The sequence below is a fragment of the Heterodontus francisci genome, chromosome 30 (assembly GCF_036365525.1).
Source record: "Heterodontus francisci isolate sHetFra1 chromosome 30, sHetFra1.hap1, whole genome shotgun sequence".
Classification (NCBI taxonomy): domain Eukaryota; kingdom Metazoa; phylum Chordata; class Chondrichthyes; order Heterodontiformes; family Heterodontidae; genus Heterodontus; species Heterodontus francisci.
The window spans coordinates 10,478,570-10,496,042 of record NC_090400.1 but is presented as its reverse complement, the minus strand read 5'-3'; the positions used below and the strand labels follow the sequence as shown (position 1 = coordinate 10,496,042).

The 17,473-nt window shown below is 44.1% G+C and overlaps 1 protein-coding gene across 2 annotated transcripts in view; it reads right to left on the bottom strand.

Annotated features, from left to right (window-relative positions):
* The window catches only part of LOC137346467 (linker for activation of T-cells family member 2-like), a 174,771-nt gene that overhangs the window by 123,446 nt on the left and 33,852 nt on the right, over nt 1-17,473 (bottom strand). The window contains exon 1 of one of the 2 annotated variants that reach the window (XM_068009920.1): nt 7,412-7,518. The exons of the other annotated variant lie outside the window; for it this stretch is intronic. The gene's annotated coding sequence lies outside the window, so the exon portion shown is untranslated. Of the gene's footprint in view, nt 1-7,411; nt 7,519-17,473 lie in introns of those variants that run through there. 2 annotated transcript variants of the gene reach the window in all.

Here is a 17,473-nt window from a genome sequence, read left to right as displayed (position 1 = left end):
CTTTGCATGGTGCTTTACATCAATATCTGAAACAGCTACGCTAGACAAGTGAGCATGGCTACATCAGCTCGGGGTGGGGATGTGGGAGGGGGATGTACATGGGGCCTGGAGAGTGGATCATTGGTTCAGGTTCTGCATGGTTGCAGTCAGGGTAAGGGGGTTAGTGGGGGGGTGGGGGCGATGAGGGGGAGTGCAGGAAACATGTCAAAAAGAATGCTGAGCCTTCCCCCCCACCCCTCCCAATTTACACCAACCCCCGATATGCCACCCCACCTACCCCCACCCCAGCTCCACCCTTTCTCCATCTGCCCCACCCAACCTCACCCCCCCCCACCCCAACTCCAGTCTTCACCAACTCCACCTTAACCACTCCCCCCCATGTCACCTTCACCCTTTCCTGCGCAAGTCCACCTCTCCCCTCCACTCCCCACCCTAACTTCAGCCTGCCCCTCCCCAACTGCAACACATCAACCGCACCCCCCCCCCTCCCCCTCAGCCACCACGATTGCCAAATTGTCAGAGTTTGACCGCTGCTCTCCTTCATTGTTCTGACCAGCCCTCCTTTTTTATGGGGCAAGGGCATGAATGTTTGAGGTATTTTGCAGGATGATCACCCCAACTAGTTCTGTTGGATGGAGCTCCCACATTCCCTGGTATTTTCCGTGTCCCAGCTCCAGGTTGTTGGTATGCAGAGCAGGGATTAATAATTCTGGGGGCTTTTGGTTCTCCTGTACAAACCCCACCACACCACACACAACCCCCACACCTCCCACAATATATTAACACACAGGTCTGTAGAAAAATGCTTGCAAAAAATAGGCACCTAGAATGTTTACACAGTGCATTAATAATAAAACAAATCACATCACAATATATTCCGCTTCAACTAAATATATTTGCACGGGGCCCCTGATGAGAAAACCCCAATTTGGCTGGGGATCTTGGCTCGGGCCTTCTAGCTGAGGTTACCAACCCTTCAGGATTGCCCTGGAATTGCCAGGAATTAAAGAGTAATCACCTGGACACTGTTGTGAGGGGGGGGGGGGGGGGGGGGTGGTGAGGGGGGGGGAATTGTATGCTTTATTTTTTTGAACATTTTTGTTTATTAGCCATAATAATGTTGGAAATAGGGAAGAAAAAGCTGTTGACCGACAGTGAAGAATCTTCCAAACAGGTAACAAAGAGTCTGTTTGGTTTCCAATGGGCCATGGTGAGGCGATGTGTCACGAGGATGGACGTGTCAGGCAACCAATGGCGGGAGTGTGTGGACGGGGCAGTTGGAAGCAGGAGATCATGTGACAAAACCTCTCAGAATATGTCTAACCAGAATTGCCGACCCTACCAGTGGGCCTATGTCTTAATCCGCCCTGTTGACATGCATCCCATGTTGCATTTATCGTGGATTATCTTGGGGAGGGAAATCTCCCTTTATGACAGATCTGCATTGGAAACCTGTTTCCTCAAAAACTAAAACTTCACCTTTTGTTTCTAAGCCCTGTAACTTAATGAAAGAGCAAAAGGTTCCATTGCAAGAAGGAGTGACAAAAAGACCTTTCTATGAAGGCAAGATGAATCAAAAGTCACAGAGACACCATTCTCACACTTACTGACCTTTTATAAATAACTGGGACCATTACTCACTTCAGAAGCCAACAGATAGCTGAGGTAGGCAGCTATCAGTTACTCTCTAAACTTGCTACAAATGCCAATTTCATGCAAGTCTTTATAGTACAATTATTGTGAATATTGACGGGCATGTAAAACATTAAGCGTTGTATTCATGGTAAAATGCAGCTTAAAAAACAGGAAAACCTCACTCTGCACACCGTTACTAAAATTATGTATCAGAGAAAGCATCATACAAATCTTTTTTAAAAATCAGAAAGATTTGCCCTTTTGAGAGTGAGACAGTATTCAAGTTTTCTCAAACTCAAAAATAAAGCTTTTTCACGCACAACCCCATTTTTTGATCGGGTTCTATACACTGTGACATTTTGGTAATCGGATCTCGTGCATATCAAGTGGACATGATCATAAAATTAGAACTAGGCCATTTACGAGTGAAATCAGGAAACACTTTTTTCACACAAAGGGTAGTGGAAATCTGGAACTCTCTCACCCAACGGGCTCCGGATGCTGGGTCAGTGAATAATTCTAATTTAGTCACTTGTTTCAAGAATTCAGAACATTTGAAGCAAAGCTTTTGGAATTTAAAAGGATCATAGAATCACACAACACAGAATGTGGCTATTCAGGCCATCGTACCTGTGCCAGCTCTTTGAAAGAGCTGTCCCATTAGTCCAACTCCCCTGCTCTTTCCCCATAGCCCTGCAAATGTCTCCCCTTCAAGTATTTATCAAATTCCCTTTTGTAAGTTACTATTGAATCGTCTTCCATCGCCCTTTCATGCAGTGCATTCCAGATCATAACAACTGGCTGCTTAAAAAGAATTCACCTGTCTCCCACCTGGTTCCTTTATCTTAAATATGTGCCCTCTGGTTACTGACCTTTCTGCTGGTGGAAACAGTTTCTCCCTGTCCACTCTTTGAAAACCCCTCAACATTTTGAACTCCTCTATTAAATCTCCTTCTCTGCTGTAAAGAGAATCACAGCTTCTCTCGTCTCTCCACATAACTGAAGAAACCAGAGTTCCACAAATATATCTCACATTTCACTGGGGAGCAAGAGGTCATTTTCACAGCTTTGACTTGGCTCCTTGGTTGCCCCATCCTCATAAATGCAAAGGATTTCAGGTTTTTTTCCCTTCCATGTGGAACCCTGCGATGGAATGTTATGTTTTTATTTAACTTATCTACTGACTCTCCCACTACAGCATTAAACTTTCTGGACCAAAATATTAAGAATTTAAAAATATAGCTTGATTTATTCTTGCATTCTAGATACTGCCAAAAACAAACTAACTGGTGTAACATGTGGTCAGTGAAGTTTGCTTGGTAAGACCAGGTTCCCAAAACTCTCCATCACTGGGGTTCTCCACATATTAGATCTGGGTCTGCTGCAGACTAACTCATAGACGTTGATAGCTGGAATTAATCAACAACTCCTTTATCGTGTTATCATGTGACTACCAGGATGGTAGAAAGAAAACCAGATGGACCGTTGTCTTTTATGTCTGACATTTCCCATATTCGTACTGGTTTTATCTCATTGCCGCTTTGTGGGATCTTGCTGTGCCCAAAATGCTTTGCCCATAACGACAGTTAGCCCACTTCAAACCACAGCATGATTTTGGGGCCCTGGGCACTAGTTGGGGCCCCTTCACACCCTACCTTCACTTCCTCCCCCCACCCCCCCCCCCCCGGTCTACACAGTACTTCCCATCCTGAACGTTAAGGGAGAGACTGTTAACCAGCCTCAGGGTGAGAGCTTCAGTAAATTGGTGGTTTGCTGCTCTACATTATCTCCTGCCATAGCCTGTAGTCGGAGATAATCTGCATTCTCAGTTTAACCTTGCACCAGCAGCACATTTACATTAATGTGACACCTTAAAAACCAGTAAGTTATATCCACTCCCACTTTACAAGAGAAGTTACTACTGCAGGGAAACAGGCAATAGAGGAGGACAAGGAAGAAAATAAATAAATCCAGGTCACTACAGACTGCACCATGCAAGTTTTCGTGAGACCGGGGGAACGGAAGGGTTTGGTGGCAGAAGCTATCACGCCTCCGGTGCTGCTCCCAGCAGTGCCTGGGTGATCACAGGGTGGGGTTGTGCATGTAACCTGCAGTGCCTCTGTGTCAATCTGTCCCTGATCAAAAACTTAGTGATATTTCTGACAGATATGATAGAACACAATATAAATACCAGTCATCTATTCTTCCTTCAGTCCTGAAGCAGTTAGGATACAGCAGCTAGACTACCAAGTTCAAACCCTACCACGTCAAATGGTGGAACTGAATTCAAAAATGCTGGTGGTTTGTGCCTGGCACCAAAAATTGATCACAAAGATTGCTAAATCGTTGTGAAAACCAAAGTAGTTTAATAGAGTCCTTCAAGGAAGGAACATAGGAGCAGGGCATTAATCCCTCAACCCTGTTCCCCCAGTGGAAATATTATCTCTCTATCTGTTCCCCTTAATATCTTGAAAACTTTGATCAAGTCACCCCTTAACCTTGTAAATTCCAGGGAATACAACCTTAAGTTGTGTAGTTTCTACTCATAAATTTAACCCTTGGAGTCGAAATATCATTCAGTAAATCTATGCTGAATTCCCTCCAAGGCCAGTATATCCTTCCAAAGGTGCGGCACCCAGAACTGCTCACAATACTCCAGATGTGGTCTAATCAGGGCTTTGTACAGCTGAAACATAACTTCTGTCACACCTTGTATTCTCGTCCTCCAGATATAAAAGTCAGCATTCCATGAGCCTTTTTGATTATCTTCTGCAACTGTTCGTAACATTTTAATGATCTATATACCTGGATCCCAAAGTCTCTTCAGACATTCATTGTGTCTAACTTTTCACCATTTAGAAAGTAACCAGCCCAATCCTTTTTAGGCCCAAAGTGAATTATCTCACCTTTTCCTACATTGAAATCCATTTGCCACAGTTTTGCCATTCATTTAATTTCTTAATATCTCTTTGTAACCCTTATGCTTCTATCTACGCTGTTTACAATGTCATATATCTTTGTGTCATCGGCAAATTTGTATATGTGGTTTTCTATCCCATCATCTGTCGTTATTAAATACAGTGAAGGTTAAGGTCCCGACACAGAACTCTGTTGCACACACTAGACACATCCTGCCAATTAGTGTACCTGCTCATTATCCCCATTCTCTGTTCCTGTAGCTCAGCCAGTTTCCTAACCAGCCCAATAATTTGCCTTTAATCCCATGGGTTTCAACTTTAGCTAAGTCTCTTAATGAGGGACTTCTTAAATGCCTTCTGGACGTCCATATAAATAACATACAAAAACAGTCCCGTATTTAGTACTTTAGTCATCTCTTCAAAAAATTCAATCAAGTTTATCAGGTATAACCTACCCTTTAAAAATCCATGCTGCTGTCTCTGACGAGCTGAATATTTTCAAGGTACAGTCACTTTAGCCTTAATTTCCTGACAACATGTAAAGTTAACTGATTTATAATTCTCTGGTGTCCCTCCCTCATCTTTCTTAGGAAGCTACCACCCCTACCTGGTCTGGTCTACAGCTGACTTTAATCTCACCCTACAGGGTTGATTCAATGCCTTCAGGATACCTAGGGATAGGGCAATATGCGCGGGTTTGCCATTGTCACACACATTGAGAGTGATTTTTTTAAAATCAGGAGCATTGCACTTTTATCCACTTCTACTTAATCATTTACAGAAAAATAATTCTTGAGTAACGTATCCAACCAAACAGGATAAATGCTAACCAGAAGCACTGCATGCAAGCCTTTATTAACATGCATTAATAATGTTCGGGGTGGGGGAAGGGGATAGGTGCTGGGGTTCTTGAGGCTGTGTGCCGCGTGACATGAACAGCCCCCACAACCTCAAAAGCCTCCTCAGAATTTGGCACCAAAATATAAAATATATATTAGAAATGAATACAAAGTACCAATGTTTATTTTTGTTAGGTAAGGACATCTAGGGACACGGGGCAAAGGTGGGTAAATGGGGTTGGGGTACAGATCAGCCATGGTTGAACTGAATGGGGAACAGGGCGGCACAGTGGCGCAGTGGTTAGCACCGCAGCCTCACAGCTCCAGTGACCCGGGTTCAATTCCGGGTACTGCCTGTGTGGAGTTTGCAAGTTCTCCCTGTGTCTGTGTGGGTTTCCTCCGGGTGCTCTGGTTTCCTCCCACATGCCAAAGACTTGCAGGTTGATAGGTAAATTGGCCATTATAAATTACCCCTAGTATAGGTAGGTGGTAGGGAAATATAGGGACAGGTGGGGATGTGGTAGGAATATGGAATTAGTATAGGATTAGTATAAATGGGTGGTTGATGGTCAACACAGACTCGGTGGGCCGAAGGGCCTGTTTCAGTGCTGTATCTCTTAAAAAAAAAGGATGGAGGAATTGAGTGACCTCCTCCTATTCCTAACTGCTGCAAGTTTGGTTTTACTGATTAGGTTCACTTTCCCTGACTTACTTTCTGGAGCAATTAGCAGTAGGAACTGTTAGAAATGAGACTTGTGGTCAGAAAGAGTGTTAATGTTCAGCCAGATGCTAAGTGGTCGAGAGGTTTTGCATTCGACAGGCCCGAGAACCGCAAATATGGTTCACCTTTTAAAATGCATCAGTTTCATGCAAAGAGTTATTTTAAAACGTTTCAGGAACAGTGTTTAAAACGTAAAGAGTTCTCTGAATCAGCGGGAGACTGACCTGCAACTTTAAAAAATGTGTCGGACTGACACAACTAAAGACATCCTGCACTCAATACGTGAGCAATGTTTCTGTCTTGCTGTTCCTGCGAACCTGTTTGGATGCTAAGGGGACCTTGTTTAAAATAAATGTGGTAACAGACTCGACCCCAGCGCATGCAGCTGGGCGATTTTAACATTGTGCGCTGCCCATTCGTTGTTTCGGTTGGAATTCGGCCGGTTTTATGGGGACCTGCCTCGGTTATATATATAATGCAGGGCGCTGTGCACAATCCCACTTGCCTTGGTCAGCCTCGCCAGAGAACCAGGCAATCGCATCAAAAGCACCATGTTCAGCTACTGCCCTTTCCCCCTCCTTACTTTGCAAGACAGAAGTTTCTCGGACCCAATCTCTATATTACACTGCATAGCCTGAATCCTTGTACACGGGGAAATCCCAGCCCCACATCAGGCTGTTGTTAAATGCGTGATTATTTGAAGTGCTCGTAGCGAGGATTTCCCCGATTACAGGAACCAAACGGAGGACTGAAGCCAACCAATATCTGATGGCTATTGCAGATTTCCCCCTTTTCCCGGCTTTCTTTTCAAAGCCAGTCACTGGGATCGGGATCTGGGAAGAGATCACCTGAATTTGGAAGCGGGTCTACATCTGGATTTGGATCCAGTTCTGCACCTGGATTTGGTTGTACACCTGGAACTAGTAGCATTACCAATTCAGACAGGTTGTCAGAGACTGTTCAGCAAGTTGAACAGTTCCGTCGGGGCAAAACGTTCATTTCGCACGGAATACGATATTTAATGTTGCCCTCACAATTGCACACTTCATATTTTAATCGTCAGCTACTTATTTTACTGGTTTGGTTTCTACTTTTAAATATTACATTAACTAACGTTTTAAAAGTCTTCCCAGATTGAAGTATTTGCTTCTTCCATTAAATTAATAACCATTAAATGCAGTAACTTCCTTTGAGAACATTGTTGGAAACTGACACACCGTGTTAGTTTCAGCAGCAGTGAGGGGAAGGGAGGGGAAGGGGGAGAGGAGGCTGAGGGAGCCTCAGGAGGGGGTCCTTACCGACTGCAATCTCAGGGGCTCCTTCCACGGCCTTTCATCTTGTCTCCGATCTCGGGGAAAGAGACTGAATGTGAAGGGCAAATAAAACACTGCTCGAGCTGCAGTTTCCGCTGTATAACAGGAATCCCGCACCACATCCGCCCCCTGAGCGCTCTGAGTCTCTTGTCATTCAGTCCAGGGCCCTTTACCTGGGTGAGGAGCATTCAATACTCCCATCGAACTAGTGACATGACCTGAAACGTTAACTCTGCTTCTCTTTCCACAGATGCTGCCAGACCTGCTGAGTGGTTCCAGCATTTCTTGTTTTTATTTCAGATTTCCAGCATCCGCAGTATTTTGCTTTTATTCCAGATTGTTCTGCAGTCTCCAGGGATTGATCTCCCGCACCGTGCAGCAAGCAACTCAGGGGAAAATCCATATTTTGTCTTAAAGTGTCTTTCTCTTCATTTTCTTTCCCGTATGAGATATAAACCTATTGTCGGTGGGAAAAAGGCTGTTGACTGGCAGTCAATCGTCATCCAATCGGGTACTCAAGACCCTATTTACTTCCAACTGGCCATGGCATGACGGAACCATTGCTAGCCTGCACCATTGGGGTGACCAATGGCGGGAATGTGGGAGCCAGGCAGTTGGAGGTGGGAGGCCATGGGCTAAAAACCTTCAGGAATACATCCAATCAGAATTGGCAACCCGACATAGGAACAGGAGTAGGCCCCACTAGCCTGTTCCACCATTCAAATAGACCATGGTTGATCTGTATGTTAACTTCATATACCCGCCTTGGTTCCATAACAAAAATTTATCAATCTGAGTTATGAAATTTTTAATTGACCTAAGCCTCAACAGCATTTTGGGAGAGAGAGTTCCAGATTTCCACTACCCTTTGTGTGAAGAAGCATTACCTGATGTCACTCCTGAATGGCCTAGCACTAACTTTAAGGTTATACCCCCTTGTTCTGGACTCCTCCACCAGAGGAAATAGTTCCGCTAATATCTACCCTATTAAATTCTTTAATCGTCTTAAACACCTCAGTTAGATCACCCCTTGCTCTTCTATTTTCAAAAGAATACAAGCCTACATTGGACAGTAATGCCTCAGGGGAGCTTGTGCCCTGAGGTTGACCATTAACTCTAGACCCATGAATGGCTGCAGCCCATCCTGTCTCCATTTCCACAGAATATAACAGGGTGGCCCACTGTAGAAACTCCAATATATTTCTCTGCCTAATCTCTTCAAATGTTGATCGCTTTGTATTTCCAGCACTCAAGTTTTGTGCATATTGTTTTGCTAATGCTTAGGTGAATGGAAGTGTCAAAAAATAATCTACACGTTTAAGGATCCCATTGGAACTGTGACTTGGGTTCAGGAATGAAAACAGGTTTGGTTCACTGCCGATCACTGCCTCAACCAGTGGTAGATTCTCAGCAGAGTTTATCAGGGATTCATAGCGTTCCAATCTTAAAATCTCTTCACATCATTTCTGAACCAGTTTTCTTTCCACAAACCAGCACTCAGCTTGCAAATTGTCTGTACTTGAGACTTGTGTCCATTTAGACAGGAAGTGCTCGACTGAATCTGTCAGAGAGCTGGTTATACCAACACCGCCGAAACTTTACAGGTTCCAGAACAGGAAACTGGAAGTTCAAATTTGGACCCACGTCCACCACAAGTGTATCTTCTTCATAGTGAGATGTCACTAGTGCTATGGGCTGGTGTCAACCATGGCTTAGTGGGTAGCACTCTTGCTTCTAAGCCAGAAGATTGTGGGTTCAAGGCCCACTCCAAAGACTTGAGCACAAAATTGAAGCTGACACTCCAGTGCAGTACTGAGAGAGTTGGAGGTGCTGTCTTTCAGATGAAGTGCTAAACCAAGTCTGTCCTCGAGTGGATAAAAATAATTCCATGGGAGTATATGAAGAAGAAGATATGCACCAAGGAATCGTACAAGAGTAGGGAAATTTGATAATAGAACAAACTTAAAGGTTTTGTATCTGAATGCACGAAACATTTGGAATAAAATAAATGAGTTAACAGCGCAAATAGAGACGAGTGGGTATCATTTAGTGGCGATTACTGAGACGTGATTGCAGGGAAACCAGGTTTGGGAATCGAATATCCAAGGGTACTCAGTATTTCGGAAGGATAGGCTGGAAGGAAAAGGAGGTGTAGCTTTGTTAGTAAAGGAAGATATCACTGCTGTAGTGAGAAACGATATAGGCACTGGAGATCAAGATGTAGAATCAGTCTGGGTAGAAATAGGAAATAGCAAGGGAAAGAAGTCCCTGGTGGGAGTAATCTATACGTCTCCAAACAGTAATTCCGCAGTGGGACACAGTATAAACCAGGAAATACTGGGGGCTTGTAAGAAAGGTAAGGCAATAATCATGGGTGATTTTAATATGCATATAGACTGAATTAATCAAATTGGCAAAGGTAGCCTCGAGGGAGAGTTCATTGAATGTATTAGAGATTGTTTTTTGGAGCAATATGTTGTGGAACCAACCAGGGAGCAGGCTATTCTAGATTTGGTATTGTGTAATGAGGTGGGATTAATTAATGATCTCATAGTTAAGGATCCTCTAGGGAAGAGTGATCATAGCATGCTAGAATTTCAAGTTCAGTTTGAGGGCGAGAAATTGGAGTCCCACACTAGCATTCTGGAGTTAAACAAAGGTAATATTGGCATGAGGACAGATTTGGCCCCAGTGGACTGGGCAGGAAGACTAAAAGGTAGGACAGTTGATGAGCAGTGGCAGATGTTTAAGGAGATATTCAATTCCTCCCAATTAAAATATATTCCAGAGAGGAAGAAAGATTCTATGAGGGGGAAAAAACATCCATGGCTAAAGCAAGGAAGTTAAGGATAACATAAAGACAAAAACTAAGGCATGCCATATAGCAAAGGCCAGTGGAAGGCTGGAAGATTGGGTAACTTTTAAAGATCAACAAAGGGTTACTAAAAAAGTAATAAAAAGAGCATAGGTAAATTATGAAAGAAAACTAGCACAAAATATAAAAACAGATAGCAAAAGCTTCAATGAGTATATAAAAAGTAAGACAGTAGCTAAAGAGAATGTTGGTTCCTTGGAAGATGAGACTGGGGAGTTAATAGAGGCGAACACAGAAATGGCGGAGACACTAAATCAGTATTTGGCCTCAGTTTTCACGGTGGAGGACATGAGTACCATACCAATAGTAACAGGTAATGCAGAGGTTATAGAAAGGGGGGAACTTAGGACAATCATCATCACTAGTAAAAAAGTACTGATCAAACTATTGGGATTGAAGGCAGACAAGTCCCCAGGACCTGATAGCTTACATCCTAGGGTCTTAAAGGAAGTGGCAGCGGAGATAGTGGATCCATTGATTATAATATTCAAAAATTCCCTGGATGCGGGAAAGGTTCCAGTGGACTGGATAAGAGCTAATATTCAAAAAGGGAGGGAGGCAGAGTGTAGGAAACTATAGACCAGTTAGTTTAGCATCTGTCGTTGGGAAATTGTTAGAATCCATTATTAAGGAAGTAATAACAGGACATTTAGAAAGTCAAAACGCAATCCATCAGAGTCAGCATGGATTTATGAAGGGCGGCACAGTGGCGCAGTGGTTACCACCGCAGCCTCACAGCTCCAGCGACCCGGGTTCAATTCTGGGTACTGCCTGTGTGGAGTTTGCAAGTTCTCCCTGTGTTTGCGTGGGTTTCCTCCGGGTGCTCCGGTTTCCTCCCACATGCCAAAGACTTGCAGGTTGATAGGTAACTTGGCCATTAGCAATTGTCCCTAGTATAGGTAGGTGGTAGGGAAAATATAGGGACAGGTGGGGATGTGGTAGGAATATGGAATTAGTGCAGGATTAGTATAAATGGGTGGTTGATGGTCGGCACAGACTCGGTGGGCCGAAGGACCTGTTTCAGTGCTGTATCTCTAAAACTAAAACTAAAAAAACTAAATCGTGTTTGACTAATTTGCTAGAGTTCTTCGAAGATGTGACAAGTAAAGTGGATAATGGGGATCCTGTAGATGTAGTATATCTGGACTTCCAGAAGGCATTTGATAAGGTGCCACACAAAAGGTTAATACACAAGGTACGATCACATGGGGTTAGGGGCAATTTATTAGCTTGGATAGAGGATTGGCTAACCAACAGAACACAGAGAGTCGGGATAAATGGGTCCTTTTCTGGTTGGCAAGTTGTAACTAGTGGGGTGCCACAGGGTTCAGTCCTTGGGCCCCAACTATTTACAATCTATATTCTTCTTTCTTTCTTTTGGGCCTCCTTATCTCGAGAGACAATGGATACGCGCCTGGAGGTGGTCAGTGGTTTGTGAAGCAGCGCCTGGAGTGGCTATAAAGGCCAATTCTGGAGTGACAGGCTCTTCCACAGGTGCTGCAGAGAAATTTGTTTGTTGGGGCTGTTGCACAGTTGGCTCTCCCCTTGCGCCTCTGTCTTTTTTCCTGCCAACTACTAAGTCTCTTCGACTCGCCACAATTTAGCCCTGTCTTTATGGCTGCCCGCCAGCTCTGGCGAATGCTGGCAACTGACTCCCACGACTTGTGATCAATGTCACACGATTTCATGTCGCGTTTGCAGACGTCTTTATAACGGAGACATGGACGGCCGGTGGGTCTGATACCAGTGGCGAGCTCGCTGTACAATGTGTCTTTGGGGATCCTGCCATCTTCCATGCGGCTCACATGGCCAAGCCATCTCAAGCGCCGCTGACTCAGTAGTGTGTATAATCTATATTAATGACTTGGATGCAGGGATAGAAGGTACTATAGCCAAATTTGCAGATGACACTAAAATAGGTGGGATAGTAAGTTGCAAGAAAGAAATAAGAAATTTACAAATAAATATGGATAGGTTAGGTGAATGGGTCCTTTTGGCAAATGGAGTTTAACGTGGATAAATGTGAAGTTATCCATTTTGGTCAGAAGAATAGAAAGGCAAATTACCATGTAAATGGAGAGAAACTTCAGAGTGCTTCGGTGCAGAGGGATCTGGGTGTCCTCGTGCATGAATCGCAGAAAGCTAGTATGCAGGTGCGGCAGGCAATAAGGAAGGCAAATGGAATTTTGACATTTATTGCTAAAGGAATAGAGTATAAAAGTAGGGAAGTGTTGCTGCAACTGAACAAGGCATTAGTGAGACCGCACCTGGAGTATTGCGTACAGTTTTGGTCCCCTTATTTGAGGAGGGATGTAGTTGCATCGGAGGCAGTTCAGGGGAGGTTCACTAAATTGATTCCAGGGAGAAAGTAAGGAGGCATGGGATACAGGGAAAGTTGGCTGTCTGGATACAAAATTGGCTGGCCCATAGAAGACAGAGGGTGGTCGTAGATGGAAAGTATTTAGCCTGGAGCTCGGTGACCAGTAGTGTTCCGCAGGGATCTGTTCTGGGACCTCTGCTCTTTGTGATTTTTATAAGTGACTTGGATGAGGAAGTGGAAGGCTGGGTTAGCAAATTTGCCGATGACACGCAGGTTGCTGGAGTTGTGGATCGTGTGGAAGGCTGTTGTAGGTTGCAACGGGACAATGACAGGATGCAGAGCTGGGCTGAGAAGTGACAGATGGAGTTCACCCTGGAAAAGTGTGAAGTGATTCATTTTGGAAGGTCGAATTTGAATGCAGAATACAGGCTTAAAGACAGGATTCTTGGTAGTGTGGAGGAACAGAGGGATCTTGGGGTCCATGTCCATAGATCGCTCAAAGTTGCCACCCAAGTTGATAGGGTTGTTAAGAAATGTATGGTGTGTTGGCTTTCATTAACAGGGGGATTGAGTTTAAGAGCCGTGAGGTTATGCTGCAGCTCTATAAAGCCCTGGTTAGACCACACTTGGAATATTGTGTTCAGTTCTGGTCGCCTCATTATAGGAAGGATGTGGAAGCTTTAGAGAGGGTGCAGAGGAGATTTACCAGGATGCTGCCTGGACTGGAGGGCATGTCTTACGAAGAAAGGTTGAGGGAGCTAGGGCTTTTCTCATTGGAGCGAAGAAGGATGAGAGGTGACTTGATAGAGGGGTACAAGATGATGAGAGGCATAGATAGAGTGGATAGTCAGAGACTTTTTCCCAGGGCGGAAAGGGCTATCACCAGGGGGCATAATTTTAAAGTAATTTGAGGAAGGTTTCGGGGAGATGTCAGAGGTAGGTTCTTTACACAGAGAGTGGTGGGTGCGTGGAATGCACTGCCAGTGGTGGTAGTAGAAGCAGATACATTAGGGACATTTAAACGACCCTTGGATAGGTACATGGATGATAGTAGTATGAAGGGTATGTAGGTAGTTTGATCCTAGAGTAGGTTAAAGATTCGGCACAACATCGTAGGCTGAAGGGCCTGTACTGTGCTGTACTGTTCTATGTTCTATGAGAGGCTTGTCTTATGAAGTGAGATTGAGCAGTTTAGGCCTTTACTCTCTAGAGTTTAGAAGAATGAGAAGAGATCTAATTTAGGTATATAAGATGATTAAGGGGATTGACAAAGTAGACGTAGAGAGGATGTTCCCTCTTGTGGGGCAATCTAGAACGAGAGGTCATAGTTTTAGGATAAGGGGTAGCAGATTTAAAACAGAGATGAGGAGAAATTACTTCTCTCAAAGGGTCATGAGTCTGTTGAATTCACTACCCCAGAGTGCGGTGGTTGCTGGGACATTGAGTAAATTTAAGGAGGAGATAGACAGATTTTTAATTAGTAATGGGTTGAAGGGTTATGGAGAACGGGCAGGAAAGTGGAGTTGAGGCCGAGATGAGATCAGCCATGATCGTATTGAATGGCAGAGCAGGCTCGAGGGGCTGAATTGCCTACTCCTGCTCCTAGTTCTTATGTTCTATAAGAGGAGGGGAGTTCTCCATGGTGTTTTGGCCAATATTCATCCTTCAACCAACATCACTAAAAACAGATTATTACATTGCTATCTGTGGGAACTTACTGCGTGCAGATTGGCTGCTGCAATTCCTAATAACAATGACTACACTTTACTGGCTGTGAAACACTTAGGGACATCCTGAGGTTGTAAAAGGTGGATAAATGCAAACTCTTCCTTTTATTGACAGAACTGTCTGCTAGTATTTTTTTCTGGAGTCAAACCAGATGGACTTCAAGGTCTTTGGCAATGGCAATGGCACCTTGGAATCAGAAGGTTGTGGGTTCAAACTCTTTTGCAATGCCTGAGCTCATAATCTGGGCTGACATTTCACTGAGGGAGTGTTGTACTATGGGAGGTGCTGTCCTTTACAGAAAACATTAGAACTGGGATCCTCCTTCCAGTGGTGTTGTCCCAGAGGAGTAAGATGTCCTCCTCCCCACTGACACAGTGGGATTGCCACAGCAGCATCAGAACAGCCAGGAGCAATGTCAAAGCAGCAGAAATGATCCGAAGATCCAACCAGCCGCATGTTCTAACAGCCATGGAGGAGACAGTGCTGACCATTTTCGAAGGGCCGTTGTTGAGGCCATAGTGAGGGCAGGGCTGAAGTCATTGAAGATCACAGTATCCTCATACCTAATTCTCCTTCTTATCTCATGTCTGCCTCATCCCTAACTCTCTTTTGACTGACAAGCTGCAGATGATGCAAGTGTGCACTCGTTACTTTCTCCTCTCCGTAAGCACTTGGAAATTCTACAACCTAAATGTTCCCATTCATATATAAAACATCCTTAGAGCTGTTCTAATAATGGCAGGACTGATTCCAAAATGATTCCAGCAGGCAAGAATGAAAGAATTACTACAGAGGACTTTTATGCATATCTAATTGTAGAAGATGCTTGCTATTCATTGCAGGTTTTTCCAAGTCTAAAATCTCCTTCCTTCTCTCCTCCTCATGTTCCAGCAACAGCATCTTACGCTATGGCCGCACCTCATGGTTGTTACCATTGTTTCCACTTGCCCACCATTGTGAAGGCCCTGAGAAGTGATAGTAAAACAGGCTGTTTGGAGGGAACTCCACCAGGGATCCAGATCCATCCTCCCACTGCTATTCACTTGTAATGGGTAGGGAAGGCCAGCAGTAAGGCAGCAGTAGACCTCACCAGCTCCTTTCCCACTTGATTTGGACGACTTCATGGAGGAGAATCCAGTCCTCGGCCACATCTGGTAGTTCAGATCGACATTAATGAGCCTAAAAATTGGAATTGTTGGTAGAGTTATGCACATGAAGCAAGCTATATGCCAAGTGTCACCCAATACGTCAATGTATTCCCTCATAGGTAGTCATTAATACAGTGATTTCAAAAGATAATGTATCTTTTTGATGATCTAAATTTTAAAAAATCCACTGCATTATTGATGGAAAGGAAATTCTCTTGGTGTTTGGGCAACATTCTTCCCTCAGTCAACACCCTCAAAAACAAATTGGTCTTTCATCACATTGCTGCATGTGGTATCTTGCTGTGTACAAAATAGTTGCCACAATACAACACTGACTGCATCCAAAGGATGGTGCAAAGCCAAAGGGAGTGGTAATAGGACATGTAAAGAAACAAAAGATGTGTCCAGAGGAGGTGTGAATGACCGAATGATGAACAGCTGCTGTAGTCAATGGATCATCCTCCACCACTTCCACCACCTTCAACATGATGCCACCAAAAAACTCAACTTCCCTCCCCATCATTTTCAGCATTCCAAAGAGACCATAACCTCCGTGACATCCTGGTCCACTTCTCAGTTACCCCCAACACCCACTCCCCTCCCCACGGCACCTTTCCATGCAAGCGCAGGAGATGCAACACCAGCCCTTTTATCTCCACTCTCCTCACCGTCCAAGGCCTTAAACATTCCTTACAGGTGAAAAAGCAATTTACTTGCATCTCTTTCAAATTAGTAAACTGTATTCGCTGCTCACAATGTGGTCTCCTCTACACTGGGGAGAGTAAACGCAGACTGGGTGACTGCTTTGCGGAACACCTCCATTCAGTTGCTAAGCTTGACCCCGAACTTCTAGATGCATGTCATTTTAATTCTGCCCCTTGCTCTCACTCTGACCTTTGTGTCCCTTGGCGAACTGCAGTGTTCCAGTGAAACTCAACTCAAGCTCAAGGAACAGCATCTCATCTTTCAACGGCACTTTACAGCCTTCTGGACACAACATTGATTTCAGCAATTTTAGATCACAACCTCTGCCTCCATTTTATTTCCTTTTTCTTTGCTGGTTTTGTTCTTTTACCTCTCTTGTTTCTCTTTTTTTTTGCTTTCAGATGGCAGCTATTCAGGATCCTGCCATTCACACCTCCTCTGAATACGTTGCTTGTTTCTTTACTTGTCCTGTTACCACTCCCTTTGGCTTTGCACCATAAATTCTTCTACCATTTAATGTCTCCTGCCTTCCACCCTATCACAGCCCTTCCCTTTTCCCTCTGTTTTCCTTTTTTTCCCACATTCTCCCACAGAGGCCAATTTATATCATTCTAGATGTTCAAATCCAAGTTTACTCAACTGCTTAATCCAGGTCCTCGTGAGAAGAACTTTGCAAATATGCGTGCCTGCTATGACGCTAATTTCCCCTTCAAGACCTTCAGTGGCAGGTCTGTGTAGGCTAGAGCCCTCCATTCCTGCGACTGCTTCTCCTTTTTCTCATGAATCCACAAACCAGTTGGTTCCTTATCTCACCTCTAAGCTTGAGGAAGTCCATCCTATTCATATCTAGGAGTTCAGTTGGAGAACTGGTGGGACACCACTAGCTTAACATACATTGGAACTTCACCAACATCAAAGAAAAATGAGAAAAACAAAGTGCTTCCTTTCAACATGGTTCTGCAGGATTGTGTCAAGACTCAACTGGCATCTAACAAGAACATTGAGGTGATAAAATGAACGAACAAATTAATTGGATATCCTTGTATCCTCAAATCAATTCCTTACACATATTCTCTTGAGGAGCTCAAAGCCATACTACTGCTCTTGGGCATAACCCTACATCTTACTGAACATTGTTCAAGATGGTGAAGAGAGTTCACTATAAGTCCAGCCACACAAAATCTGAGAAAAGGTGCAGCACAGTTTCAGAAACTGCAGAAAGAGAGACTGCAGTTCAGACTTTGTACAGGCTCAGGCTGTTGTGATATACA